This window comes from Macaca mulatta, chromosome 5 (assembly GCF_049350105.2).
Source record: "Macaca mulatta isolate MMU2019108-1 chromosome 5, T2T-MMU8v2.0, whole genome shotgun sequence".
Classification (NCBI taxonomy): Eukaryota; Metazoa; Chordata; class Mammalia; order Primates; family Cercopithecidae; genus Macaca; species Macaca mulatta.
Window position 1 is genome coordinate 191,564,066 of NC_133410.1, and position 27,468 is coordinate 191,591,533.

At 39.0% G+C, this 27,468-nt stretch overlaps 2 protein-coding genes across 7 annotated transcripts in view; one reads left to right on the forward strand and one right to left on the reverse strand.

Annotated features, from left to right (window-relative positions):
- Positions 1 to 27,468, reverse strand: part of DCTD (dCMP deaminase) — a 500,232-nt gene that overhangs the window by 232,029 nt on the left and 240,735 nt on the right. The gene's annotated exons all lie outside the window — the stretch shown is intronic.
- WWC2 (WW and C2 domain containing 2) overlaps positions 1 to 27,468 on the forward strand; it is a 218,253-nt gene that overhangs the window by 28,064 nt on the left and 162,721 nt on the right. For 2 of the 6 annotated variants that reach the window (XM_078002451.1, XM_078002452.1), the window contains exon 2: positions 1,911 to 2,027. The exons of the other annotated variants lie outside the window; for them this stretch is intronic. The gene's annotated coding sequence lies outside the window, so the exon portion shown is untranslated. The remainder of the gene's footprint in view (positions 1 to 1,910; positions 2,028 to 27,468) is intronic. 6 annotated transcript variants of the gene reach the window in all.

Here is a 27,468-nt window from a genome sequence, read left to right on the forward strand (position 1 = left end):
TGTAGCCTTGGTGACAGAGCGAGACTGTCTCAAAGAAAAAAGAAGAAGAAGAAGAAGAAGAAAATTCACTAGGCATGGTGGTGCATGCCTGTAGTCCCAGCTGCTCAGGAGTCTGAGGTGGGGAGGATTGCTTGAGCCTAGCAAGTGGAGGTGGCAGTGAGTTGTGATTGTGCCTGCATACCAGCCTGGGCAACAGAGCAAGATCCTGTCTTAAAAAAAATCAAAATGTCTCTTTTTGTGGCTCTTCTATAAGACATCCTCCTTGTTCTTCACCTTAATCGTTTACTTTCTACTTGTTTTTTGATTGTGTCTTCCAACCCCTTAAAAATGGGTGTTTTTCAGAATTCTGGGTAGGGGGGCCATTTATCTTGCTACTGTTGTATAATCAGGGCCAGCACAATGCTTGACACATGTGAGAAGCTGTATTTATTGAATGAATGGATGAATGTACCTCTGTTCTTGTCTTCCAACTGTTTTCAGGATTTTCCACATTGGTATTCAGAGGTTGCCTCCAAAATAATGTGTCCCAGAACGATCTCATGCAATAGATGTAGTGTATCTGAACAAGGTATTTATAGCATTATTATGAAGAACATAGTGAAATATAGCCTTTTAGTTAGGCATACTAGTAATTGAGTGATTTATTATATAAGTACTGTATTGCCTGGTGGACATATAAAGGGAAAGGACTTAAAAGTTTTAATTGATTATTTGGCTCAACATAAGCAAAGAGTGTGACCTGATTTTTGAAAATGCTAAGGTGATTTCATATGATCAGAAGAATAAGTTTTTTTTACTTGACACTATACCTGAAATATTGCGTTTGGTTTAGGGATAGCAGTTACTTGGAGTTCGTTTACAACTAACGGCTTAATGAATGGTGAAGGGACTGGAAATTATGTCGCAAGAGGAATGATTGGTGGAAAGGTGAATACTTAGCCTGAAGAAGATAATTTTTGGGGGGGAAGGGCATCTCTTATGACTGGATGATGATGTAATTTATTGTTCAAACCAGGGCTCTTTGAGATCAGCACTGTCTGTATTTATCCTGGGATGATGGGCATGGATTAGGACAGTCTTAGCAAATGGAAACATGGTTACCTACTTATCTTCAAATATTTCAAGGTCTGTCTTGTGGAAGAAAGATCAGACCTCATTTATGGGAGATTTAGGACCAGCGGACACAACTATAAGAAGACCTGCATCTTTTTCCTTAGAACAAGCCATAATCCAGTTCTTCAGTTGTTGAAGAATGGAAGGGCTGCCTTACAAAGTGGTATGTTTCTCATCACTATTGATGCCAAGAATCCGTATAGTTGTTCTAAGTCTTGATAATGTACAGGTTAGATGAATCGATTTGTACCAATCCATCAAATGTTTGGGTATTTTATTCTTTTCAGGTACGATGCAGATGTCCATGTACTTATTACATTTAGTTTAATCATTTGGATACTTCTGGCTTTTTACTAGGGAAAGTTAGAATCCATGTCTTTGATGGCTTTTGTGATAGCTCTACGTCTGCAGTCATTTGATCACTTACACCAGCTGCACGACTCGTCCATTTTATCTTACCGCACAGCTCCCTCTTTTCTGTTCAGCAGAGTGCAGGGCTGTTGTGTTTTCTGTCTCTGGCTTTTTTCTTCACTTTCGGCATCTGCCCTTCTTTTGCCTGGAAATGTAAGTGTATGCTCTTATTTGGTGTAACACTCTTCTTTATTCCTATCTTTTTTTTTTTTTTTTTTTTGAGATGGAGTCTCGCTCTGTCACCCAGGCTGGAGTGTAATGGTGCGATCTCGGCTCACTGCAAGTTCCGCCTCCCAGGTTCACGCCATTCTCCCGCCTCAGCCTCCTGAGTAGCTGGGACCACAGGCGCCGCCACCACACCCGGCTAATTTTTTTTTTTTTTGTAGAGATGGGGTTTCACCATGTTAGCCAGGATGGTCTTGATCTCCTGACCTCATGATCCACCCGCCTTGGCCTCCCAAAGTGCTGGGATTACAGGCGTGAGCCACCGCGCCCGGCCATTCGTAAGTATCTTTAAAATTAAAAAAAAAAAAAAAAATTATGTGTGGCTGGGTTTTTATGTGAAACAAAAGGTGTTTATTTTGATCTTCATGGCAGAGTAGTTAAAGGGGTGCAAACTTTGGATCTGTTCAGTTTGTACTGTGAGTGCTGTGGTCTTTCCTTGGCTTCCACAGGGCACTGATTATGTACTTGATTCTTTGGTAGCTTATTTAGTCCTTAACAGCAACTCTAAGAGGTAGACGTGACTATTTCCATTTTTCAAAGAGGGTTAGAAAGGTTAAATAATCTGTCTGAGGTGACCTAGCCGGGAGGTATGTAAGCTGGATGTGAGCCCAGTTTCTTCATTTGTCCACGTATTTCTTCGTTCAGCCACTGTCTGAGTGCTTGCATTGTGCTAGGCCTCATGCCAGGTCCTGTCTGCTTCTCTGGATTCGTACATAACGAGTCACCTTCTTCTTTCCCTGCAAATACTCTAGTCACATTGGGCATTGTCCTTTACCTCCTGAAAAAAGACTCAAAATGTACTATTTAAATGTTAAATCTCATCCGAAAAGTACTTTCACAGCAACATTTAGACTACTGTTTGATCAAATATCCAAGTACTGTGTCCTAGCCAGTTTGACACATAAAGTGAACTGTCACTGCAATCAAGACAGTATGGTATTTGTGAAAGTTAGATATAGATCAGTGAAACATAATAAAAAAATCCGGAGATGGACCCACACAATTATGGACATTTGATTTTCGAGAAAGCTCAAATGCTGTTTAGTGAAGAAGAGTTACTCTTTTTAACAAATGGTATTGGACATCTATATGCAGAAAACAAACCCCCATGTAAACTTCACATCTTATTTGGAAATTAACTCAAAGCTGATCATAGGTATCAATGTAAAATATAAAATTATAATTTTATAAATTTTATAATTTTATAAATTTTAGAAAATACATCAGAAAAAATCTTCATGACTTTCTGTTGGGCAAAGAGTTCTTAGACATGACACTAAAGCATGATTCATGAAAGGAAAAATGGTAATTGAGACTTCGTCAAAATTAAATACTTTTGTGAATGATGCTGCTAAGAAAACGAGGTTGAGCATATTTTTGTATGTTTATAGGCCATTTGTTTCCCTTTTCTTTGAAATTCCTGGATGGGGTTTTTGTTTTTTCTTGTTTGTTCATCTTCTTATTGGTTTGTTAATGTTTTATTGATTCTTACAAGTTCCTTAAGTATTTAGGAAGCAAATCTTTGTGAGTTCTTTGTGCTGCAAATATCTTCCCCTACTTTATTGCTTGTTTTTAAACTGTCTTTGTGGAGATTTGGATGAATGGCAGTTCCAAAGTTAATATAGTCAGATTTGTCCATCTTCTTTCTCATTTGTGCTTGTGCGTTTTGTTTCTTGTGCATCCTGAGGTCATGATGTCTCATACTGCATTATCTTTGCCAAGCTTTAGAGATTTGCCTTTTATATTTGGGGTCTTCAGATCTCTAGGATTTGATCTGTGAGTATGGGTTATAGGATGAGACCAATTTCATTTTTTTTTCTCCTGTATGTCTGACTTGTCGTCACAGCTCTGTGTGGGGAAAAGTCCAGCCTTTCCCACTGAGCAGCCGTGATGCCTCTTCCACACCAGTTTCTTCTAGAAATCAAGTCCCCAAGTTTGTGTGGGCCCATTTTTGTGTTGCAGTTCAGTTCCTTTAGTTCTTTTATTCATTCCTTTTGCCAATATCACGTTGTCTTCAATATTATAGTTTTATAATATTGATAACAAATCTTGATATTTGGTAGGGAAAGTCTCCCAGATTATTTATGTGAAGACAGTGATATCATTTACAAATAATGACACTCTTGTTCTTCCTTGCTTATCCTTAACCCTTTTATTTCGTTTTCCTGCCATTCAGTACTAGCTCAGACTCACAATACAGTGTTGAATTGAAGTAGTAATAATGAGCATCTTTGTCTGGTTCTAAATCCTACAGGGAGTACTTTCAATGTAAATAGATATTTTGTAGACACCCATTACCAGGTTAAGGAAGTTCCCTTCTGTTCCTAGCTTGCTAAGAGGTTTTTGTCTTTAATACACGGGTGTTGAATTTTATAAAAATATTTTCTGCTACTTTTTAGGTAATCAAATGATTTTTTTTTTCTGTGAATAGCACAAGTTTATTTTAAATACATTAATTTATATTCTCACGTCAAGCCAACTTTACATTCCTGGAATTAACCAAAATTGGTCATGAGTGGTTGTTATTATTATTGCACTTGCTAGGATTTGACTTATCAATGCTTTATGATTAGCCTCTGTTCCCAAATTTAAAATGCATCCCTATTTCAGGGATATTAAGTTTTCTTTTCTTTCTTTTTCCCTTCCCTTCACTTACCCCTTCCCTTCTTTTCCCTTCCCTTTTTTCCTTTTCTTTTCCCTTCCCTTTTTTCCTTTTCTCCTTCCCTCTTCCCTTTCCTCTTTTTCCTTCCCTTTTTTTCTTTTCTTCCTTTTTTTTTTTTGCAACCAGGTCTCGCTCTGTTGCCCACACTGGAGCTAGAGCACAGTGTTGTGATCCTAGCTTACTACAACCTTGAACTCCTGGGCTCAAGCCATTGTCCAGTCTCCACCTCCCAAGTGGCTGGGACTATGAGCATACCCCTTGGCCTGCCTGTTTTCTTTCTTCAAATGGCGAATGATAATTGTAGGATGCCATAGATTAAGATGTATTCTGGGTTTAGAGATTTAAAAATGTATGCCATAATGCCAGTTAAGTGTTCTGATTTTTTTTTTGTTTTATATCTATGTTCTCAGGTGAGCTTGGTTTACAATTTTACTTTCTCATGTTTTTCTTTTTCTTTTTCTTTTCGTTTTTTTTTTGAGATGGAGACTTGCCTTGTCGCCCAGGCTGGAGTGCAATGGCACGATAACTCACTGCAACCTCTGTCTTCCAGGTTCAAACGATTCTCCTGCCTCAGCCTCCCGAGTAACTAGGATTACAGGCGCCCACTATCATGCCCAGCTAATTTTTGTATTTTTAGTAGAGACAGGGTTTCACCATGTTGGCTAGGCTGGTCTTGAACTCCTGACCTCATGATCTGCCCACCTTGGCCTCCCAAAGTGCTAGGATTACAGGCGTGAGTCCCCATGCCCGACCTTCTCATGTTTTTCTTGTTAAGTTTTGGCATTAAGATTATGTACCATGATGAAATGAATTGAGAAACGTGCCCACATTTTCTAGACTCTGGAATTGTTGGTGTAATATTTATTTCTTGACTGGTTGAACAAGCCCATAAAAGCATATGGGTGTGGCATTTAACTAGTGATAGTTTCTTTATTGCTTACAAAACTATTCAGGTTTTCTATTTCTTCTTGATTCTGTTTTTTTTTCAGTTTCATTGTTTAAAGGATTTTGTTCATTTCATCCATATGTCCAAATTTGTTAGCATAAAGTAACTCGTAATAAATTAATATATGATTAATCTATACAACATCTATTGTCTCTCTCTTGCTTTTTTTTGGCAATTCTTTTTGTTTGCTTTTGTTAGATGTTAGTTTTATTATCCTTTCAAAGAACTAAGTTTTGACACTGACATTGTTCATCTTTTTTATAGTTTGCTTTCTGTTTCATTATTTTCTGTGCCTATTATTAATATTTCTGTACTTCTACTTCGGGTTGATTTTACTGTTTCTTTTTTTGAACCTCTTAAAAGGGATGCTTAGCATCATAGATGTTGGTCTTTTTTCTTTAAAAGTTATGCTTATTAGATAATAAACCTAAGTACATTGTGTTTTACTTGAATCTCATATGTTTTTAGATGTGGCGTTTTATTATTTAGTTTTACAAAGTTTGTAATTGTTCATTTTCTTTTACCCCTAACTATTTAGAAGTACCATTCTGGCTTTACAGACAACTGTTCTATATGTATGCATCAGATCACACTTGTTAATTTTATTGCTCAGGTGTTTTATCTTGTTGCCTCTTGTCTGTTTCGTCTCTCTCACTGTGAATTTTAGTTTGTGAATTTTTTCATATAATTCTCATGATTTTTGTTTTGTATGATAATTTGATATTAGGTACTTGCAAACTGAGAACTATTACATCTTCTTGCTGAATTGTCCCTTTTATTGTTATGTAATAACTTTTATTTCTAAAATGCTTTTGCCTTAGAATCTATTGTTTCTATTATTAATATAAGTACACTAACTTTTAGTAATTTCCTTATTTTCGTTGTTTAGATGTGTCTTTTGAACATGATATATTTACATTTAAAAAAATCTAGTCTAATATGATCTTTATTTATTTATTTTTTTAATTCAAGACAGAGTCTCACTCTGTTGCCCAGGCTAGAGTGCAGTGGCGCGATCTTGGCTCACTGCAGCCTCCACCTCCTGGGTTCAAGCGATTCTCCTGCCTCAGCCTCCCAAGTAGCTGGGACGATAGGTGTATGCCACCACGCCCGGCTAATTTTTTTGTATTTTTAGTTGAGATGGGGTTTTACCATGTTGGCCAGGCTCGAACTCCTGACCTCAAGTGATCCACCCACCTCGACCTCCCAAAGTGCTGGGATTACAGGAGAGAGCCACCCCATCCGGCTGATCTTTATTTTTTAACTGGACGACTTAGTTTACGTTTATTATAATTATTACTATGTTCATATATATTTCTACTGTGTCATTTTATACTTTTTGTTTCCCCTGCCTTTTCTTCCTATTTAGTTGATTGATTAATTTTTCTCTCTACGAGCTTAGAAGTTTGCTGCTGCTGCTTTTTTTTTTTTTTTTGGTGGTTACCCTAGAAATGATGAGGTTCATATTTACCTTTTTCTGATTCTATTAATAATTGGTATCTTTATCCTCCTTTAGGACAAGTCTAGAACATTGTAGTACTTAAAGTATCCTTTCCCAACTTACATGCTACTTTTGTTCAGTATTTTAATTGTGTATGTATATAGATACACATGTAGAAAGAGTACATGAGAGAGGACAAAAGAGCGTTAATGTTTTATACAGTGTGTGTGTGTAAGTCACTTCCGTGCCACTTTCTTGTTCTTCATACCTTCTTGCAACTCAAGCCTACCAGCTGGGACCACCTTCTTTCCCTAATGCATACATTTTCAAGTGTCTTTTGTCAAAGATCTGCTGGTTGCACATTCAATTTTTCTTGGAAAATGTCTTCATTTCATTATCATTTTTGACAGATTTTTTGCTAAATATTGAGTTATATAGGCTGACAGTTATTTTCTCACAGTACACTGTTGATATAATTCCACTGCCTTCAGGCTTTTATTTTTGGTTTTGTAAAATCAGCTAACAGTATGTTAAATTCCTTTAAATGAGTTTTCTGTTCTCTTTTCTTCCCTTCCCCTTTTATTTTTTGAGACCAGGTCTCGCTCCGTTTAAAACATTTTCTTGTTATCTGTGGTGTTCCTCAGTTTCTGCTTGATGTGTGTAGGTATAGGTATAGATTGCTTTTTATTGATCCTTCTTGAGATCCACTAGACCTCTTGGATCTGTAGATAGGTGTTCTTTTTATGAATTCTGGAAAGGCTTTACACAGTATCTCTTTACATATTGCCTCTCTCCCATTCTCTCTCTTCTTTTTGGAGCTCTATTTAGAAAAATGTTACTTACTCTATGGTCTCTACCTCTTTCATATTTTTCATTTCTTTGGCTTTTGGGGCTTCCTTTTGGATAGTTACTTCAGTTGCAACTTTCAGTTCCCAAATTCTGTCTTTGATTGTGTCTAATCTGCTGTGAAACTTCTTATTTGAAGTTTTAATTTTATGTTATTTTTGGGAGATCTCATTGGTTCATTTTCATTTTCAAATCTGGTCATTCTTTATTCATTTTTAAGACTCTCCTGGAAACATAGTACATGCTCATTTTATAGTCTGTGCTTGGTAATTCTTACACAGTCATGCTTTGCTTAACGATGGGGATACGTTCTGAGAAATGTGTTATTAGGCAGTTTCATCACTGGGTGAACATCATAGAGTGAGCTTATCCAACCGCGTGTTGCCCAGGACAGCTCTGAATGCAGCCCAACACGAATTCGTAAACTATCTTAAAACATTATGAAAGTTTTTTACAAAAATTGTTAAAGCTCATCAGCTGTTGTTAGTGTATTTTATGTGTGATCCAAGATGGTTCTTCTTCCAGTGTGGCCCAGGGAAACCAAAAGATTGGACACCGCTGTCATAGAGTGTACTTATACAAACCTAGATGTTATAGCCTATTAGGGCTATACCTAAAACCTAGGCCATGTGGTAGAGCCTATTCCTCCTAGGTTACAAATCTGTACAGCATGTGATTGTACTGAATACTGTAGGAGTTGTAACACAATGGTAAGTATTGTGTATCCGCATATCTAAACGTAGAAAAAGTGCTGTATAGGGCCCTTAACATGAATGGAGCTTGCAGGATTTCCAGGAAGTTGCACTGGGTGAGTCAGTGAGTGAGTGGTGAGTGAATGTGAAGGCCTTTAACATTACTATACACTACTGTACACTTTATAAACACTGCACACTTAGGCTGCATTACATTTATTAACAATTTTTTCTTCAATAATTAATGTTAACTTACTGTAACATTTTGACTTTAAAACTTTAAATTTTTTGAACTTTTTGACTTTTTTTAATGACACTTAGCCTAAAACACAAACACATTGTTCACCTGTTCAAAAATATTTTTTGTGTCCTTGTTCTATAAGCTTTTTTTGTTTAAAAATGTTTAATTTTTTTTATTTTTAAACTTTTTTGTTAACAGCTAAAACAAACACACACATTAGCCTAGGCCCGCATAAGGTCAGGACCATCAAGATATCCCTAGGTGATAGGCATTTCTCAGCTTCTTCATATATATATATATATATATATATATATATATATATTTTTTTTTTTTTTTTGAGACAGGGTCTCACTGTTGCCCAGGCTGGAGTGCAGTGGCATGATCTTGGCTCACTGTGACCTCGACCTCTCCAGTTCAAACAATCCTACCACTTCAGGATCCTAAATAGCTGGGACTATGGATGTGCACCACCATACCTGATTAATTTTTGTATTTTTTGTAGGGACAAGATTTTGCCATGTTGCCCAGGCTTGTTTTGAACTCCTGGACTCAAGCAATCTGCCTGCCTTGGCCTCCCAGAATGCTGGGTTTACAGGCGCGAGCCACTGTTCCCGGCCTATAGTCATTATGCGGTACATGACTGCTTGACTTCTTGTTGTTGCTGTCTGATAATGCAGACTTGTTTCTTTTGATTCTTGTTTTTGCTACCTTTGTTTCCTGGTATGTTTAGTGATTTTTGACTGTGAGCTGAGTTACTTATTTTTAATAGAACTTTGTATGTATTAATCGTTTGAGGCCTGGCGAAAGATAGATTTTTTCAGAAAGGATTTATATTTACTTTTTCTAGGTGCTGAGGGGCTGTGCCAGTCTGGAATCACCTAAATTCCTATCTTTGCTTTGTTTTAGCCACCACACAGGGTAAAATTGGGCTGTAAAACCTATCTGGAAGTTGTATTGATTTTATGAATTCTTGGGGGAGGTAGGCTCCACCCTCCCCCTATAACCTTTGTGCCAGAGTTTCAGACAGGCTCTTTTTTTGCAGTTTCCTAGGGTTCTGGGATGGACGTGAGTATTAATTTACCATCATAAGAGCATCTAGTCTCTTTGGCATCTGAACATAATGGTAGGGTTTTGTTTAGTTTCCTCACTTTGGTCAAATCTGAGTGCGGTTGTAGATCCTAATTAAGAAAACTCATGCTTAGCTCAGGGGTTCGGGCATTGTGGTCTGCAGACCAAGTCTGGCCTGGTGTTTTCTTTTTGTAAATAAAGTTTTAATGGAACACAACAACATCCATTCTTTTATGTGTTATCTACGGCTGCTTTTGTACTTCAGTGGCAGAGTTAAGTGGTTTCAGCAGGAGACTGTATGGTCCGCAAAGCTGAACCTATTTATTGTTTGGTCCTTTATATAAAAGTTTGCTGACTCCTGCACTAACTCACTAACCTGATAGACACCCTCTCTAATTAGGGGAAAGTCTCCTTTAGGGCCCCATTTCCTTTTCTGGTTACTGCTTGCTTTCAGTTCCTGGCCTGAACATTCTTTATTTTCTTGCTAGCTCATGGACAAAGGCAAGTGTTTTTTTTTTTTTTTTTTTTTTTTTTAAGTAACACATTTAGTTGTCTTAAGCAGGATTGTTGGTCTGGCATCTAGTCCTTCATGTGGCTGGAAATAGTCTCTACATATGTATTTTTATAACACGGCCCCAGTGATTTCTTGTCAGACTTGGGATGCACTACAGGTAACAGCTGGATAGATGAGTTTGCAGAGAATGATATCACATGTACTTTGTGCCTTGAATTCTGGTCAAACTTGCAGAAGATGTGGGAATTGGAAGAGTGGCAGTTGACTGTAGTGGAGGTTTGTATCAGTAACATACTACTGATTCTGTCTCTTAGCAGCCAAGAAATTTAGGAGGGACCAGCTGCTTTGTAACCCCAGACTGCAGGATCACAGTGGTAACTCTTCTGCTTCCTTTAATCAAGGTTCAGTTGGGAGTCAGGAGGTAGAAGCTGGAAATCCAGCCATTGTTCCCATTTGGATGGGGTCAGCAGAATGAGAACACTTCCTTGGTGATCTCATCTAGTCATAGGTTTAAATTCTACCTCTGTATGCTCAGAAATCTCCAGTTTACATTGCTGGCCTAAACTTCAGGCTCTATGATGGCCTACTTGACAGGTCTACTTTGAGGTCTGGTAGACCCCTCATCCAAAACATGTCCAAAAATGAACTCCCCATCTGTCCCCTGCATTTGGCTCTTTCTTTTCCATCTCAGTAAATGTCAACAGCGTTCCACCAGTAGATCAGGCCAAAAACCTTAAAGTCACCACTCTGTACTTCTTTCTTTCCTCTTGCCATTTGCCAAGGTCCGTGAGCAACCACAAAGAACAGAGCCCTCTGTTGACACATGATGGATATGATAGTGTGAGTGAGAAATAAACTTTGTTGTTTGAGATCTTAAACTTGTTTGTGGTCCTAGAATAACCAGGCCTGTCCTAACTGATACAGTTTATTATTCTGTAAGCACACACACATATACATTCACCCCTGCCCCTCTACCCCCCTCATCTGCAACCACAAAATGTTAGTTCTGAGAGCAGGGAATTGTTTTCTGCTTTTGTTTTTGTTTTAAATTGAGACAGAGTCTCATTCTGTCACCCAGGCTGGAGTGCAGTGGTGTGATCTTGGCTCACTGCAACCTCCATCTCCCGGGTTCAAGCGATTCTCCTGCTTCAGCCTCCCGAGTGGGTGGGATTACAGGTGCACACCACGACGCCCCGCCAATTTTTGTATTTTTATTAGAGACAGGGTTTCACCATGTTGGTCAAACTGGTCTCAGATTTCTGACCTCAGGTGATCCGCCTGCCTCCGCCTTCCAAAGTCCTGGGATTATAGGCATGAGCCACTGCGCCCAGCCTGGGAATTTGTTTTGTTTACTGCTGCATCCCTGGTATATATAGTTGCTCAATAAATACTTGTAAATGAATGAATGAATGTGTACTGTGTTGTAGGGATTGAGAACTGTTCAGGAATGTACAGTGGGGAGGAAGATAGATGTTTAACAAATATGACTCTAAAACAGTGAGTACACTGTGAACTGTGACCTTGGTCCAACGTATATCTGAATCATGTGGGCTGCTGATTAAAAGCGGAGATTCCTGTTGTGGTGCCCTGCCCAAGACCTACTAAGTCAGGATTTCTAGATGTGGGGCCTGGAAATCTTCCTTTTCAAGCAGTTTTTGGCAATGATTCTTTCATACACAAGATTTGAGACCCCTGCTTCAAGGGGAGAGTGGTCTGGTGCTGCCAATAGATAAAGACAAAGCAGATTTGCCCTTGTGTTGTTAATGGGAAGATACTGACTCATGCGGGAGTATAAACTATTAGAACTTTTCAATACTTTAAAGACTATATTGGGTTTAACAAGTATTTTTTTACTATGTATAAAGAAGCGTTGTTTTTAATAAGCAGAATTACAGTTTTACTGCTAGATAAAATTATTAATAAGACCTTACAAGAACAGCATGGAAAAGGGAAAATACATTTTACTTTCTTGACTTGTGCCCACTCTTTACTAGTAATTTTATAGTTTTTATAATAAAAGCCACGGCCTTTACTGAATTTTCACTCTAGGCCAGACACTGAATTTAAGAGCATAGGCTCTAGAGTCAGACTGCCTGATTTCAAATTTTTACCTCTCTGCTTAATAGCTGTGTAACCTCTCTGTGCCTCAGTTTCCTGAAATGAGGGTACTATGAGCCCACTGCATAGTATTGTTCTGGGAGTAAAATTGGATAATTGTGCTCCGAAGAAAAGTAGCACAGGGTGAGACAGATCCGTGGGCAACCACAGGGGAGTGCTGAATAGGCAGAGGAATGAGTTGAAGGATTTCAAGGCTGTTAAGGAGCGTCTGATTTCTATTCTCCATGTATCAGTCAGCTCAGGCTGCCATAACAAAATACCATTGACTGAATGGCTTAAATAACAGAAGCTGATGTTTTCCCAGTTCTGAAGTCCAAGGTCAAGGGTCAGCAGATGAGGTTTGGGTGAGGGCCCTCCTCCTGGCCTGCAGAGACTGCCTTCCTGCTGTGTCCCCACATGGCCTTTCTTACTATGTGTGTGCTTGGGAAGGGGAGAGCGTCAGTTCTCTCTCGTCTCTTTTTATAAGGACACCAATTCTATGGGATCAAAGCCCTGCTCTTATGACCTCATTTATCCTTAAATACCTCCTAAAGACGCTGTCTCCAAATATAGTCACATTGGAATTAGGCTTCAACATATACATTTGTGGGAACATAACTCAGCCCACAGCACCCTACTACCACCCCAGGAGGCAAATATGTAGCATTCTCTAAGCCTAGATGGTTTCTCTACTATCTTCTAATGAGTGTCAGTTAAAATTGTTACCAAGTGGCTAGATTCACCTTTGTATCACCAAAAGACTTATTTCAAAGTATTTGGCATTTCTTTAGGTGCTGGTGTGTTGCTAAAATAAGGTACAAACACCCTGGGAGTAGGTCTTTCTGTATACTGAGAAGTGTATCATTACGTAGATTCATAGTTCTGATATCTTTATGAATTATATGTGACAGCTTTATGTTATTTTACATTTCTAACTAAATAGATATTATCTAATAGTCATTTAACAAGTGTCTATTTGTCCTACTATATGCTAGTCACTGCTTATAGCCTTGAATACTACAGCAAAAAGCTTAGCAGAGACAAGGCTCTGCCTTCATGGCATATAGACTATAGCAGGGGACACGTGTTAGTAAGTAACAAATAAATACATAGCTCAATGTCTATGTGCTGTGAAGAAAACACAGAAAGGTATGGGAATTGTTGAGGAAAGCAGTTTGGTGGGTTGGAGTGCTCTTTTAGAAAAGTGATAGGAAAGCATGGGCATTCATCAGGGAAATATGTGAGAAAAGAACCTTTTCTGGACAGAGGGATGAAATACCAAACACAGAGGCCCCTACTTGGGATATTCTTGACAAGTAGTATAAGGGTGACACCCCTTGGTTCTGGGATTTTATTGCCTGGAAATGTTCAATATTGCTGTTATTAATGTGAATAAGGTCCAGATTTAGCTGCAATACAAATTTTTCTGTCCCAAATATGCTTTTTTGTTTGAGACTAAGTTGTTACAGGTATTAGGTCACCACACCTCCCCTTTTAAAATCAAGACAACTGTTAAATTTATGAGTCAGTTTTCAGTTTATGCACTCTAATATGGAGTAATGTGTTGCTGAGTTTTCAACCCACGTACAGTACTCTTAATGGAAAGAAGGTTGACCCTGACAAAGAGAGTGTGTGTAGGTCCTTCCAAAAAGAACATTTCTTTGTAATCTTTTCATTTTCTTCTAAAGCTTCATGTCAATTTTGTATTCTTTTAGAGAATATATTTGTGTCTATTTTAATATTGGAATAATGTTTTAAATGGTGGTTTGGGGAGCTGTGCCATGTCTGTCTTGTGGATTTGAATACCCTTGCCCCGAGGCACACTCCTGGCTTGCACCAGTATGAGAAGCCCTGGACTAGAGCCATGTGGTGTATGTTCTGGCTTACATTCAGCAGCAGGCTAATGTTACCCAAGGGCATTAGGGTGTGGGCTGGGTGGTTTTACCGTTCAGTATCCTGTAAAGCAAAACACAAATGTTCAACTTCCTTCCATAAATTATATATAAAATAAAAACCACAAAAATGCTGTTTTCTTCCCAGAATGTGCAATATAAAGTGAAGCATGAGAAAATCCAATCTCCTGTCAGGAATGAACAGTGAAATTCATCATCCTGTCACTGTCAGAAGAGAATCACCAGATAGAAGGTGTAGCAACAAGCTTTGTCCCCACACCATGTTTATTTGGCTTTGGAATTCATGATGAGACACTCATTTTTGCAGGCTAATTTTCTTTTTAAATTATGTTTTATTGAAATAACATTAAAATTAACTTAGCAGTTTCTGCATATTTATCAATATTGGGTGTAGGTGACTCAAGCATGGCCTTGGGTCAGAAGAAAGCCAAACTCTTTGACATTTTGCCAGAAAAAAACTATCAGTGATGGCATAGGTGTGGCCCCTACACTCCTGACTTGCGTTGCAGTCATGGCATCTGCTTTCTCATAGTCCTTCTCAACAGCCTTCTCCAGGAAGTCATTACTAATTGATGAGAACTGCCTAGAGATGAAAGTCATTTGTCAGCTCTCTCCTGTTAAGTATAGATGAACCCTGTTTGGATAATTAGAAATGTGCTATAAAGTAGTGAACTCTGATGATCATTTTTAAAGTTTCATGTGTTCTTAATAATATACCAACATTTTTTTGGCTGGGCCTGGTGACTCATGCCTGTAATCCCAGCACTTTGGGAGGCTAAGGAGGGTGGATTGCTTGAGCTCACGAGTTCAAATCCAGCCTGGGCAATATGGCAAACCCCGTGTATATAATAAATACGAAAATTTAGCTGGGCATGAGGTGGGAGGATTGCTTGAGCTCAGGAAGCAGAGGTTGCAGTGAGCCGAGATTGTGCCACTGCACTGCAGCCTGGGCAACAGAGACAGACCCGGTCTCACCTCCTCCCTGCAAAAAACATACACGCAAACATTTTAAGGCAAGAATTATGTTAAGTTTTACTTCTAGAATATTAAGTAAAATATATTTAAAGCTTTTACTAAAATTGAAGGTGGGATGTATTTTGAGTTAAGTGATGACTTAATTTAAGTTTGGCTTGATGTTCCTAGAATCAGCTCTTTTCTAACAGAAAGGCCAAACTACTAGTGAATATGAAATTAAGATAACGGATACAGAGAAATAAAGAAGGAAATCGTAATAAACTCTTCTGAGTATCTTCTTCAGGTATATGTATTTCAGAAGCCTGTTTAAATGGGAACAGTTGATACGTCGCTTGCACATCTTCAGAACTTCTGAATGATTTGTGTCTCCCATTTGAATTACCTAGTATTTGAAAAATAACGAAGTTAGTTTCTTTTAAATGGTGAGTTGATTTTATTAGTTTTTCATTAGTCTGAATCAGGGAGCTTTTCCTTTGCTGTTGGTTGTACCTGTGTTGAAAGGAAGTAGTTGCAGAGATAATGTAAGATTATAGTTTGGTGAAATGTGACCATTTGACTTGAATAAATAATAATTGCTTACTCTGAAACTTTAGTGTCCTATTTTGGAATTTCAATTGCAGGTTGAAAAAAATTACAGATTTAGAGACTATAGTGCTAAGAGATTAGTACTAAAATATACTATGGTGAAGAAAACTGCTTGGCATTTTATAATTGTGGAGCACTGCTAAATCATTCTTTTGAAGATTAAAATTAATATTTGAAAGTAATAATTAAGTCCATGGCTGCCAGGACTAATTGAAATTTTTGTAGCGAGAAAATATATGATCCCAAATGTCATTACTTTTTCGCGATATGTCTTACTAATAAGAGGTTCTGGGTTCAGTAGTTTTCATACTAATTGTTTATAACAGACAAGATTTGTTTAATGATGTGTATGGTATACAGAATGTTGTTCATTGTAAATACATGTTGCATTCTAATTAGAAGATAATGTTGTAAGCAAACATTATTACTTCTAACTAGGGAAAAAGTGTCATGGCAACATCTAGGGCATTCTTGAATGCACTGTGCTTTTCTTGCTTTTCTTAGTCCTTGTTAGATTTGGTTTTGTTTAGCTGTGGAAATCTGACAAAAATCACACCCTAAGGAAGCCTAGCCATAGGTGAGCTGCTGTGCTCGTAGAATTCCCCGTGCTGCTTTAGAGTGGTTTGATACCCTGGAGTTAGAGAAGGTGTTATCAGTTTAGCAGCTGCAGCTGCAACCATGGCTCGTGGTTGAGACTGTGGTTTTCATCTTGGCCCTGTGGATTATGGACTTTGTAGCCCTGTGGCAAGTTTCTTTGCCTCTCTCCCTCATAGGGTTGTTAAAGAGGTTAAATGTGTGTCATTTGTAACATTTAGAATAACAAGTGCCTCATAGTAAGTGAATATAAATGGCATTTAAAAAGAAAATTCCTGGCGATATTTATTTTCAAGCTATTTGAAAATATATTTAGAATTATTTTTTCTTTTATTGTTGAAAAGATGATAGAACAGCAGTATTAAAGAAGAGTTTAGGCTGGGCACGGTGGCTCAAGCCTGTAATCCCAGCACTTTGGGAGGCCGAGACGGGCGGATCATGAGGTCAGGAGATGGAGACCATCCTGGCTAACACGGTGAAACCCCATCTCTACTAAAAATACAAAAAAACTAGCCGGGCGAGGTGGCGGGCGCCTGTAGTCCCAGCTACTCGGGAGGCTGAGGCAGGAGAATGGCCTAATCCCAGGAGGCGGAGCTTGCAGTGAGCTGAGATCCGGCCACTGCACTCCAGCCTGGGCGACAGAGCAAGACTCTGTCTCAAAAAAAAAAAAAAATCCATATTGTCAATATTTTAAAATAATTTTTGTTTGCTTAATACCTTGTAATTTCAATTTACCTGCATGCGTATTTTATATAACTGAAATCATAATTGTATAGCAAGCTTGCTGGGAATGGGTTGGGCATAGTGGTCACAATATAGCCACATGGGAGAGGGCAGGGCGGTCTTTCCGCAGAAAGAGAGGAGGACTGCTAAGCAGCTGGAGCAACTTCTTCAGGAAGTTGAATGCATAAGGAAGAAGAACTATTTTCCCCCTTGCAAAACTGACAGGCATAAAAACATCAGTATAGAAGCACTCCTGCATAGCAGTAGTGAGACTGTAAATTGAATATTTCCAGAGCCAGTAGCAGAGAAACAGAACAGTTGTTTGATCTGAACTTAACTAAAAGGATAATCTCAGATTGATGTTTTTATGTCTCATTAAATATTCTTCTGTAACCCTAGTTTCCCGGTGTAGTTTATGGGGCATGCCTGCCTTCATCTCTTATCCTTGTTTGAGACCATTACTGTGACTTCACTGTCAGAGATACTGCAATTCCTTAAGTTTTGAAGTTTGTTGATTAATGTGTCTCCTTGAAGGATTTATTATGATGCATGTAGAATAGACTCTTTAGTTGGGTATCTCATATTGATGGTAGGAAGGTCTGAGTAACAGCTTTTGCTTACCCTGGCTCCACCATTGGAGAAGTTGAGGTGACTTATGTTTTGGAGGCAGTTGCAACAATTCATTGCCAGAATGGTGGTCCCAGTCCTCTCTTCCTCCAGGTCTGAGGGCTCATGCCGAGTGGGGTTCTGATGGAACTGGTGAGCATGTGTTAGTAGAGGCCAGCCGCTTGGGGTCAAACAAATTGGACCATGATTTCATTTTCATCGTTGGCTTTAGGTGTTGGTAGAACTGGACTTTGAGAGGGCACTATTTCAGAGGAAAAAAGGAAGGAGGAATATGGATCGCCAGGACCTGAAGATCAGTTTCTCTCTCTATAGCTGAGGGCAATAGGGGGTGGACTCAATTATGGTAAACAGAACTGCTAGTTTTTTTAAACCTTTCTTATTTGACCTGTTGGAAAAGCTTTGACAATGAGATGTATGGAATTCAGAGTTTTGGGGAGTTCTTTCATGCCCTAGGTACCATAGGTTTGCAGAGTGATGGTTGGAACTTCCTTTTCTGGGACAGGATGGGGAAGGATCACAGGAATTGAGTGTCCACAGGCTGGCCTGCTTATGTGCACAGTGTACAGCCTGGGTGGACACTAAGCCCTTTAGATGTCTGTCTGTATGACAGGGTGGGGCTGGGGCTGGGGAATGTGACAATGACCACGTTGTCAGCAGGAAAAGACTCTGCCAGGAAGGGTAGAAACCAGCTGTGGTCTGAGAAATGAGCCAGTGAAGCCAAAAGTTGAATCTGCACAGCTGGGCAATTGAAGGATCCAGAGTGACCAACAGAGAAGGAGACAGGTAAGCAAGGATCAGAAAATGGGATCCTTAGTTAATCTTGGGAGAGTACTGCATAGATCCATTTTGTTTTTCTAGGTCAGTGGCTCTCCAACTTTAATGTCCTCAAGAAACACTTGGAAAGCTTGTTAAAATAGTTTCCTATACTCATCCCCAGAGATTCTGATTTATTGGGTTGAGCTGAGGCCCAAGCTGTGAATTTGCAGTTCCAACAAGCTCACAGGTGATGTCAATGCTGCTGGTCCTTGGACCACAATTCTGTGTTTACACTGTATCACAGGCAAACTTTTCTTCTCCAGTCTCAACTTTTCTGAAAAGAGAAGGAAATAGGAACTTTTGAGTTCTTGTTCTACCCCAGATGCTTTTATATATATGTATAGCATCGTTTACTTCTCACAAACATAAAAGTCATACTATCTCTATTTTCTGTGAGGCTGTGGAGGCTCAGAGAAGCTAAGTAATTTGCCCAAAGCTACACAGCTAGTCTGTGTTATGACTGGTTTTTTGAGTTAATGCCAAATCCTTATTGTAACTCTTAGATTGTTTTCTCTACAAGTCGCTGCACAACAGGGTGAAGCTTCAGGCAGCGGAGGGAGCCTTCCCTTCAGTCGTGGGTGAGAAGCACTCAGATCACTCTGTTGTTATTGTAGATTTCTGCATTCACCAGGATCTACATGACAGTTATACCAAGTGAATTTCAGAGATCTGTCATTGGTAAAACCCCTTCAACTTTTTGCTTAAAAATGTCATAAAAGAGAATATTGAAAAATAATGAAATTTTAAAAGCTTAGGATCAAGCTGAAATGTTACAGAACTTTCTGGCCTTTTTCATTTAGGATTTCAGTTTTAAATTTGTTATGAGAGATTTTGAGTGATGTTAAAACAAAGGATTGTCTGCATTATTTAAGTTCTGTGTTTTGAAATGCCATAAAGACAAAACATAAAAGCATATCAAGGCAGATAGAAGAACAATAAGGTAAAACATGTCTTTCTCTGGTAAGGGATGTATTTGCACATGCTAACATCCTTCGTTCTGTTTCATTGTTCAAACTGAATGGGAACAGCCCTTATAAAATAAATACTTAGAGCAATTGTACTGAATAATCCTTTTGTTTTGAGTAGTTAAAAAAAAGCAGGTTATAAGAAATCTTAGAACTCGGTGAAATTACAGCTCTGCTGTTAAATGATCTCACTAAAGCCACCCTTAAACTCTAGGTTACCTCTTGAGTACAAAAGATATATGTAGTGTGTGAGACTGTGGCTCTCTCACAGTACTTTAGGAACGCACGTTTTCCCCTTCATATAAAAATACCTGACTTGGCAAAACTGAGTTTTTTTGGGATATAAAGTACTAATGAAAATACTGCTAAAAAACTATCCAAGTTTTCATCTGGTGATGATATTATTCCTTATTTATATAATTGCTGATGAATAGTGAATTTTAATAAACTAGGACTAGGAAGCCTGTTTAACCTTATTTAAATTAGATGTGAATCTTAGATTTTAACTAAGTAAATGTATTTATTCTACTACTTGTATGTCTTCTCCCCATTTTAATATTATGTAAAGAACATTGAGATCCATCTCTGATTTTCTTGTTAAGCTAGCTTAATGTTTACTGAATTCTATGAATATGTTCCCCACTGCCTTCCCTGTTTCTCTGCTTAAATCAGAAATGGCTTTCCTCCTATCTAAAGGTGGCACTATATAATGACATAAATAGGCTCAGGATTCCAGAAAATGATTGTATGTCTTTGCTTCTTTCTATGTATCTTTGCCATAGCTCTCAGCACATAAGGTAATGATCTATGTTCCTATGCAACTTCTGTTCCCAAATTTGAGCTCCTTGCAGCAAGAACTTCCTTATTCAACTAGGAATTTCTAGAAGAAACTGCGTCTTTCCTGTGCCAGGGTGTTCCGAATGAGTTAGAAAAAGCATTTAGTGTAGATGAGCAATTGGGAATGGACCCAGCCGGGCACAGTAGCTCATGCCTGTAATCCTGAGGCGGGAGGATCGGTTTAGGCCAGAATTTTGACTTTTTAAAGTATCAAATCCTATTTTTTTTTGTTTTTAATTGGAGTAGTGGTAGTAGGGAAGGGCCTTATTTACCGATGTTCAAAGTGTCTCAGTACATACTTAGTCAGCTTAATGGATAATCCGGAATTTCCTTTAGAATCTCACTCATCTTATTTAAGTCTTTTTTATTGTAAAAAAATAAAACATAGAAATCCACAGGATACAAAGTAGTATGGCTTTAATGAATTGTCATAAAGAGAATACCCTCCTAACACCAACCAGAACACTAGAACTTTGCCAGCCACCCCAGAAGCCTTTTACAGTCCCCTTCTCATAAAAGTAATTATCCTGACCTTTATGGTAATCATTTCCTTGCCTTTTTTTTTTTTTTTTAGGAATACATGCTTGGGTGACAAAATGACAAATACCATAGGTTGTTGTTTCTTTTCAAAAACAAATCTTTGGCTGGGCACGGTGGCTCATGCCTGTAATCCCAGCACTTTGGGAGGCTGAGGCAGGCAGATCACCTGAGGTCAGAAGTTTGAGACCAGCCTGACCAACATGGAGAAACTCCATCTCTACAGAAAATACAAAATTAGCTGGGTGTGGCACATGCCTGTAATCCCAGCTACTCAGGAGGCTGAGGCAGGAGAATTGCTTGAACCTGGGAGGCGGAGGTTGCAGTGAGCCAAGATTGCACCATTGCACTCCAGCCTGGGCAACAAGAGCGAAACTCCATCTCAAAAAAAAAAAAAAAAAAAAAAATCTTTAAGTCTTTTTTTAATCCATAGCTTCTCTTGTTTTTTGGCTGATAGAATCCCCATTGTGCAAATTCGTATTTTTTGTAAATTGATAGTGGATCTAGAGATTTGCTCACATTCAGAATATATGTATACGAACATTTTGAAAGCACACAGTGTCTGAGATGTTAGCAGCCGCTGATATCTACTGTCTAGATCCATGAATTAATATGGGGTTGCAAAACAATGATCTCATTCAGTCATTTCTTTTTCATTTGTTAGCTCAAATATTTCTTTAAACTGGGATTTCTCTTCATCTGCTTCTTTGTTACCCAGTAGTACAGGGTACCCAGGAGGCTTCTGGGATGCTGGGATTTACTAGCTATGGGGTTCTCCTGGGACGTCTTTGAGGTTGAGAAACTGAACATACCTAGAAAGGGCCATTTGATAGGCGTAGGTCCAGTGACAGTGTTTTGGTTCTTAGGTTGGACAGGGAGTGAGAGGTCCTGGCCTGCAAGCCTGTTGCCCTCATTGAGTACTTCAGAAGAATGGACTCTGTACCTCCCCAGTGAAGCTGCCCATGTTTTTGGATCTATTCCTGTTTGTTAAGAGACTTAAAACCTTATTTTGCTATATGAAACTACTAAGTATCATCTGGTCCTATTGCTTGCCATCAGTAGTTTAGGTGAAGAGATTTCCATCTTACAGAGAGTTCAGGTCATCAGAGGCCAAGTTCGTAGATTTTAATCTCAAAATCAAAGTCTGAGTTAGATTTCCATGTTAAGCAGAGTTCACGGTCATCACAGAAGCCAAGTTCATCAATTTTAATCTCAAAATCAGAGTTTTACATTGTACATTGATGTCATTATATAGTATTAGGTTTTTTTTTTAAAAAAAAGATTTTAAGTCTAAACGTTTTTTATTATTATACTTTAAGTTCTAGGGTACATGTGCACAGCATGCAGTTTTGTGTGCTATGTTGGTGTGCTGCACCCACTAACTTGTCATTTGCATTAGGTATTTCTCCTAATGCTATCCCTCCACCACCCCCCCACCCCACGACAGGCCCCGGTGTGTGATGTTCCCTGCCCTGTCTCCAAATATTCTCATTGTTCAGTTCCCACCTATGAGTGAGAACATGTGGTGTTTGGTTTTCTGTCCTTGCCATAGTTTGCTGAGAATGATGGTTTCCAGCTTCATGCGTGTCGCTACAAAGGACATGAACTCATCCTTTTTTATGGCTGCATAGTATTTCATGGTGTATATGTGCCACATTTTCTTAATCCAGTCTGTCATTGATGAACATTTGGATTGGTTCCAGGTCTTTACTATTGTGAATAGTGCCGCAATAAACATACTTGTGTATGTGTCTTTATGGTAGCATGATTTATAATTCTTTGGGCATATACCCAGTAATGGTATTTCTAGTTCTAGATCCTTGAGGATTCGCTGCACTGTCTTCCACAATGGTTGAACTAATTTACACTCCCACCAACAGTGTAAAAGTGTTCCTATTTTTCCACATCCTCTCCAGCACCTGTTGTTTCCTGACTTTTTAATGATCGCCATTCTAACTGGTGTGAGATGATATCTCATTGTGGTTTTGATTTGTATTTCTCTGATGAACAGTGATGATGAGCATTTTTTTCATGTGTCTGTTGGCTGCATAAATGTCTTCTTTTGAGAAGTGTCTGTTTATATCCTTTGCCCACTTTTTGATGGGGTTGATTTTTTCTTGTAAATTTGTTTCAGTTCTTTGTAGATTCTGGATATTAGCCCTTTGTCAAATGGGTAGATTGCAAAAATTTTCTCCCATTCTGTAGGTTGCTTTTTCACTCTGATGGTAGTTTCTTTCGCTGTGCAGAAGCTCTTTAGTTTAATTAGATCCCATTTGTCTTTTTTGGCTTTTGTTGCCATTGCTTTTGGTGTTTTAGACATGAAGTCCTTGCCCATGTCTATGTCCTGAATGGTATTGCCTAGGTTTTCTTCTAGGATTTTTATGGTTTTAGGTCTAATATTCAAGTCTTTAATCCATCTTGAATTAATTTTTGTATAAGGTGTAAGGAAGGGATCCAGTTTCAGCTTTCTACATATGGCTAGCCAGTTTTCCCAGCACCATTTATTAAATAGGGAATCCTTTCCCCATTTCTTGTTTTTGTTGGGCTTGTCAAAGATCAGATGGTTGTAGATGTGTGGTGTTACTTCTGAGGCCTCTGTTCTGTTGTACTGGTGTATGTATCTGTCTTGGTACCAATACCATGCTGAAAAACTAAACAATTTTAAAAATTAAATTTTAGAGTAAACATTTTATATAAGCCTCCATATACATTGGAATCTAGAATTGGGATTTGTTAACCTCAGAGTTTCATAACCGAAAGTGCGTATGGAGAAACATTGCTTATCTCTTGGATTCTGGAAAGTATCAGTGTAGTGTGGACTTACAGATGCAGAGAGACAATGTATCTGTCCTTGTTTCTCATAAGAAAGAAAAGGATTTAACATTTATTAAGTTCTTCCTTTGGGTCTGGTGTTCTATGTATATTTAAAAAATATATAGCGCGCCATGGTGGTTCACGCCTGTAATCCCAGCACTTTGGGAGGCTGAGGAGGGATGGATGCTTGAGCTCAGGGGTTTGAGACCAGCCTGGGTAACATAGTGAGACCTGTCTCTACAAAAAAAAAAAGTTAGCTTGGCCTGATGGTGTGCGCTTGTACTTCCAGCTACTTGGGAGGCAGAGGTGGGAGGATCACTTGAACCCAGGAGGCGGAGGTGGCAGTGAGCCGAGATCGTGCCACTGCACAGCCTGGGCAACAGTGCAAGACCCTGCCTCTTAAAAAAAAAAAAAAAAAAAAGTGAAGAAGTAAAACTTAAAAAAAAAAAAAAAAAAAAGCACATACGTGTGTGCACAAGTACATGTAGTTTTGCTCTCAAGAGTTGGGGTCTTGGCCAGACGTGGTGGCTCACGCCTGTAATCCCAGCACTTCGAGAGGCCAAGGCGGCAGATCACCTGAGTCAGGAGTTCAAGACCAGCCTGGCCAACATGGTGAAACCCTGTCTCTACTAAAAATACAAAAAATTAGCCAGGTGTGGTGGCGGGTGCCTGTAATCCCAGCTACTTGGGAGACTGAGGCAAGAGAATCGCTTGAACCCAGGAGGCAGGAGAATTGCTTGAACCCAGGAGGCAGAGGTTGCTGTGAGCCGTAATTGTGCCACTGCACTCCAGCCTGAGTGACAGAACGAGACTCTGTCTCAAAAAAAAAAAAAAATAAATAAATAAAAATAAGAGTTGGGTTCTTGCTCTGTCACCTTGGCTGGAGTACAGTGGTGTGAACACAACTTACTGCAGCCCTGAATCCCTGGGCTCAAGTGATCCTCCTGCCTCAGCCTCTGTAGTAGCTGAGATTATAGGTACATCACACTACACCCAGCTAACTAAAAAAATATATGTAGTTTTTGTAGAGACAGAGTTTCTTTATATTGCCTCAGCTGGTCTTGAACTCCTGGCCTCAAGCTATCCTCTTGCCTCTGCTTTCCAAAGTGCTGGCATTACAGGTGTGAGCCACTGCACATGGTCTTATATGTTTTTATTTTTAGGACTTTCAGGCTGTTGATGTTATTTATACCCATTTAATAACTGAGTGAACCAAAGCTCAAAGAGGTTAAATACCTTATCTGTGATTACAGAACAGGAGATTCAAGTAGGGCTTCAAAGCCTGGACTTAGTCCTCTTTGCTTCACTGCCTCTCAGGTGAAGGAATGTGAAGACTGTGTCACATACCAGATACATTTGGTAATCTGGCTAAAATGTTATAAATATTTAATTTGTGTTTACTTCATTTTGGTTTAAAAAGCCAGTATAATTCATACGTGTAACTAAAATAGTTAAACATTTAAAATATGTGCCATTTAAAAAATATTGTTATTAAAGAAAAATATTCATACCGTACTAATGTGTTATTTTAACTAACAATTGAAATGTCAGTTTTTAGTAATTATTATTGCCCTGGAAGTAGTCTTTTTCTGTTTGTTTGTTTGTTTGTTTTGGTAAGACATGGTTTTTCTCTGTCACCCAGGTTGGAGTGCAGTGGCGCAATCACGGCTCACTGCAGTCTTGATCTCCTGGGCTCAAGTGATCTGTCCACCTCAGGCTCCTGAGTAACTGGGATCACAGGTGTGCGCCATCATGCCCAGCTAATTTTGTATTTTTTATAGAGATGGGGTTTCACCATGTTCCCCAGGCTTGTCTTAAACTCCTGAGCTCAAGCAGTCACCCACCTCAGCCTCCCAAAGTGCTGGGATTACAGGCATGAACCACTGTGCCTGGCCCAAATAGTCATGATTAGTGGACTTGCTCTTTTAACAATGAATTGCTAGCTTTAAAAAGCAAACAAACAAACAAACAAAAATCCCCAAATTTAATTCATCATTTAGTTCCTTTTAAATTAGGCTGCATTTAAGAAACTGCAATTAAAATATTATACTTCTGGGTTAATTTTTAGAATGCATAACTTTTTTGATCTTTTTAAGCACATTTGTATTTTTGTAGTCGTTGAGTTCATTGTGGACTCTGGAGACACACAGACTGCCTGCATTGGAATCCTGGCTCTGCCTTTCACTGGCTGTGTGATTTCAGGCAAGTTACTTAATCTCTCTGGGCCTCAGTTTCCTTATCTGTACAGTAGGGGTTATAGAAGGACCTTAGTCAAAGGCTTATTATGAGGATCCAGTGATACCTGCTCAAAATGTGTTACTGTGATCACCTTGACTTGTGAAAACTGTATTTGGGTTATGTGCCACTCCTGAAGGTCATGGTCCCCAGGGAATATCTCGTAATGACCCTGAAGTCCTTGTCCTGAATGAGGAGGGAAGGGTCAGGCACAACCTTGTGATTTCCTGGTGTTGGATTTCTGCGTTCACCAGCAGGATCTACATTTCTATAACCAGATGGCTACATCTTGCATAGAGACTCTACCACTGTGTCTGAAGATGTGGCAACATTTCACGAATTTGGATTTATCTCATTATAAATTTTAATAATTTGAACTGGATTAAGATGAAGCTCTTCTTCTGTCTATGGTAGCATTATTTGCTAATGTTCACCCTCTTGCAGCCATCCCCCACATTCCCCTACCTGCAGTTGTGGAGCCTAGGAGAATAGCAGATACGTCGTATAGCCAGTGACAGTATGCTGCAAGCACAGTGCCCGTCTGTGGGTTGGACTCAGAACTGCTCTGCTGCCTAACCTGGACTCTGGCCCCTCTCTCAGACCACAGATATCAATCCTTCAGTGCTGGTTTTGCTTTCATGCTTCTTTAAGCACTAAATTCCTTGGACACTGCCTTGTTCTCGCAGCTATTCTGTCCCGTTGTATTGTAGAATAAGCACATGCTAGCGCACCTACAAAGCAGGAGCAATAAAAACAATGAGAGGAAGGAGGGACATTGTGGGCGCAAGTTAGATAATTGACATTCAAACATGAAGGAAAAAGTTAGAAAAGTTAGAACTTGGTAGGGCGGCCTTACTACTTATTTATTTGCATCTAGTTCTAATGACTTCATCTTCTGAGGAGAGAGAGAGAGAGTTGAGGTGGTGAGGACAGGCTTCTTGCAGTCAGCTGGCCTCACCTTTGGCTTTGAGGATTGGCAGGCAAAGTGCTAGGGGTCAGCAGAGACGTGGTGGCCAGTTTTGGCAGAAGGGAGATGAGAGAAGAAGTTTGGAAAAGAAGCTGAAGACTAAATGATAGGATGTCTTGGATATTGAGAGTAAGAAACTTGAACCTGATGCTTTATGTTATAAATATCTTTTGAAGGGTTTTGCTAAAGGAGTGTGACGTGGAAGGGGTATTTTAGAATGAAGAATCTGGAAGAGTATTGCTGGAGAGGTTGAAAGGCAGCGTGACTGGAGGGAGGAGATGAATTTGGACAATACTATAATGGTATAGGGGTGAAAATGGTGCGTGTGTAGAGTGCTGGTATTGGAATGAGATTATGTTAAGAGTCACTCCATTATTCTCCCTGTTAGCAGTTGGTTGGACTACATGTACTTTAAAGTCATAAGATGTACTTTAAGAAAATGTTATATACAGTAATGCTGACTTTTCACTTAGTCCTTTTCTGTATGTGAGTGCCTTATGCTAATAGAGAATCCACTCAGAGTCATTGAGCCAAGACCCCCTGTAAGAAGAAGTGGTAGTACCTTTTTCCTGTTCTATCTGTCAAAGTTGGTGTTTTAAATCGGGATTTTTCAGTCTATATTAT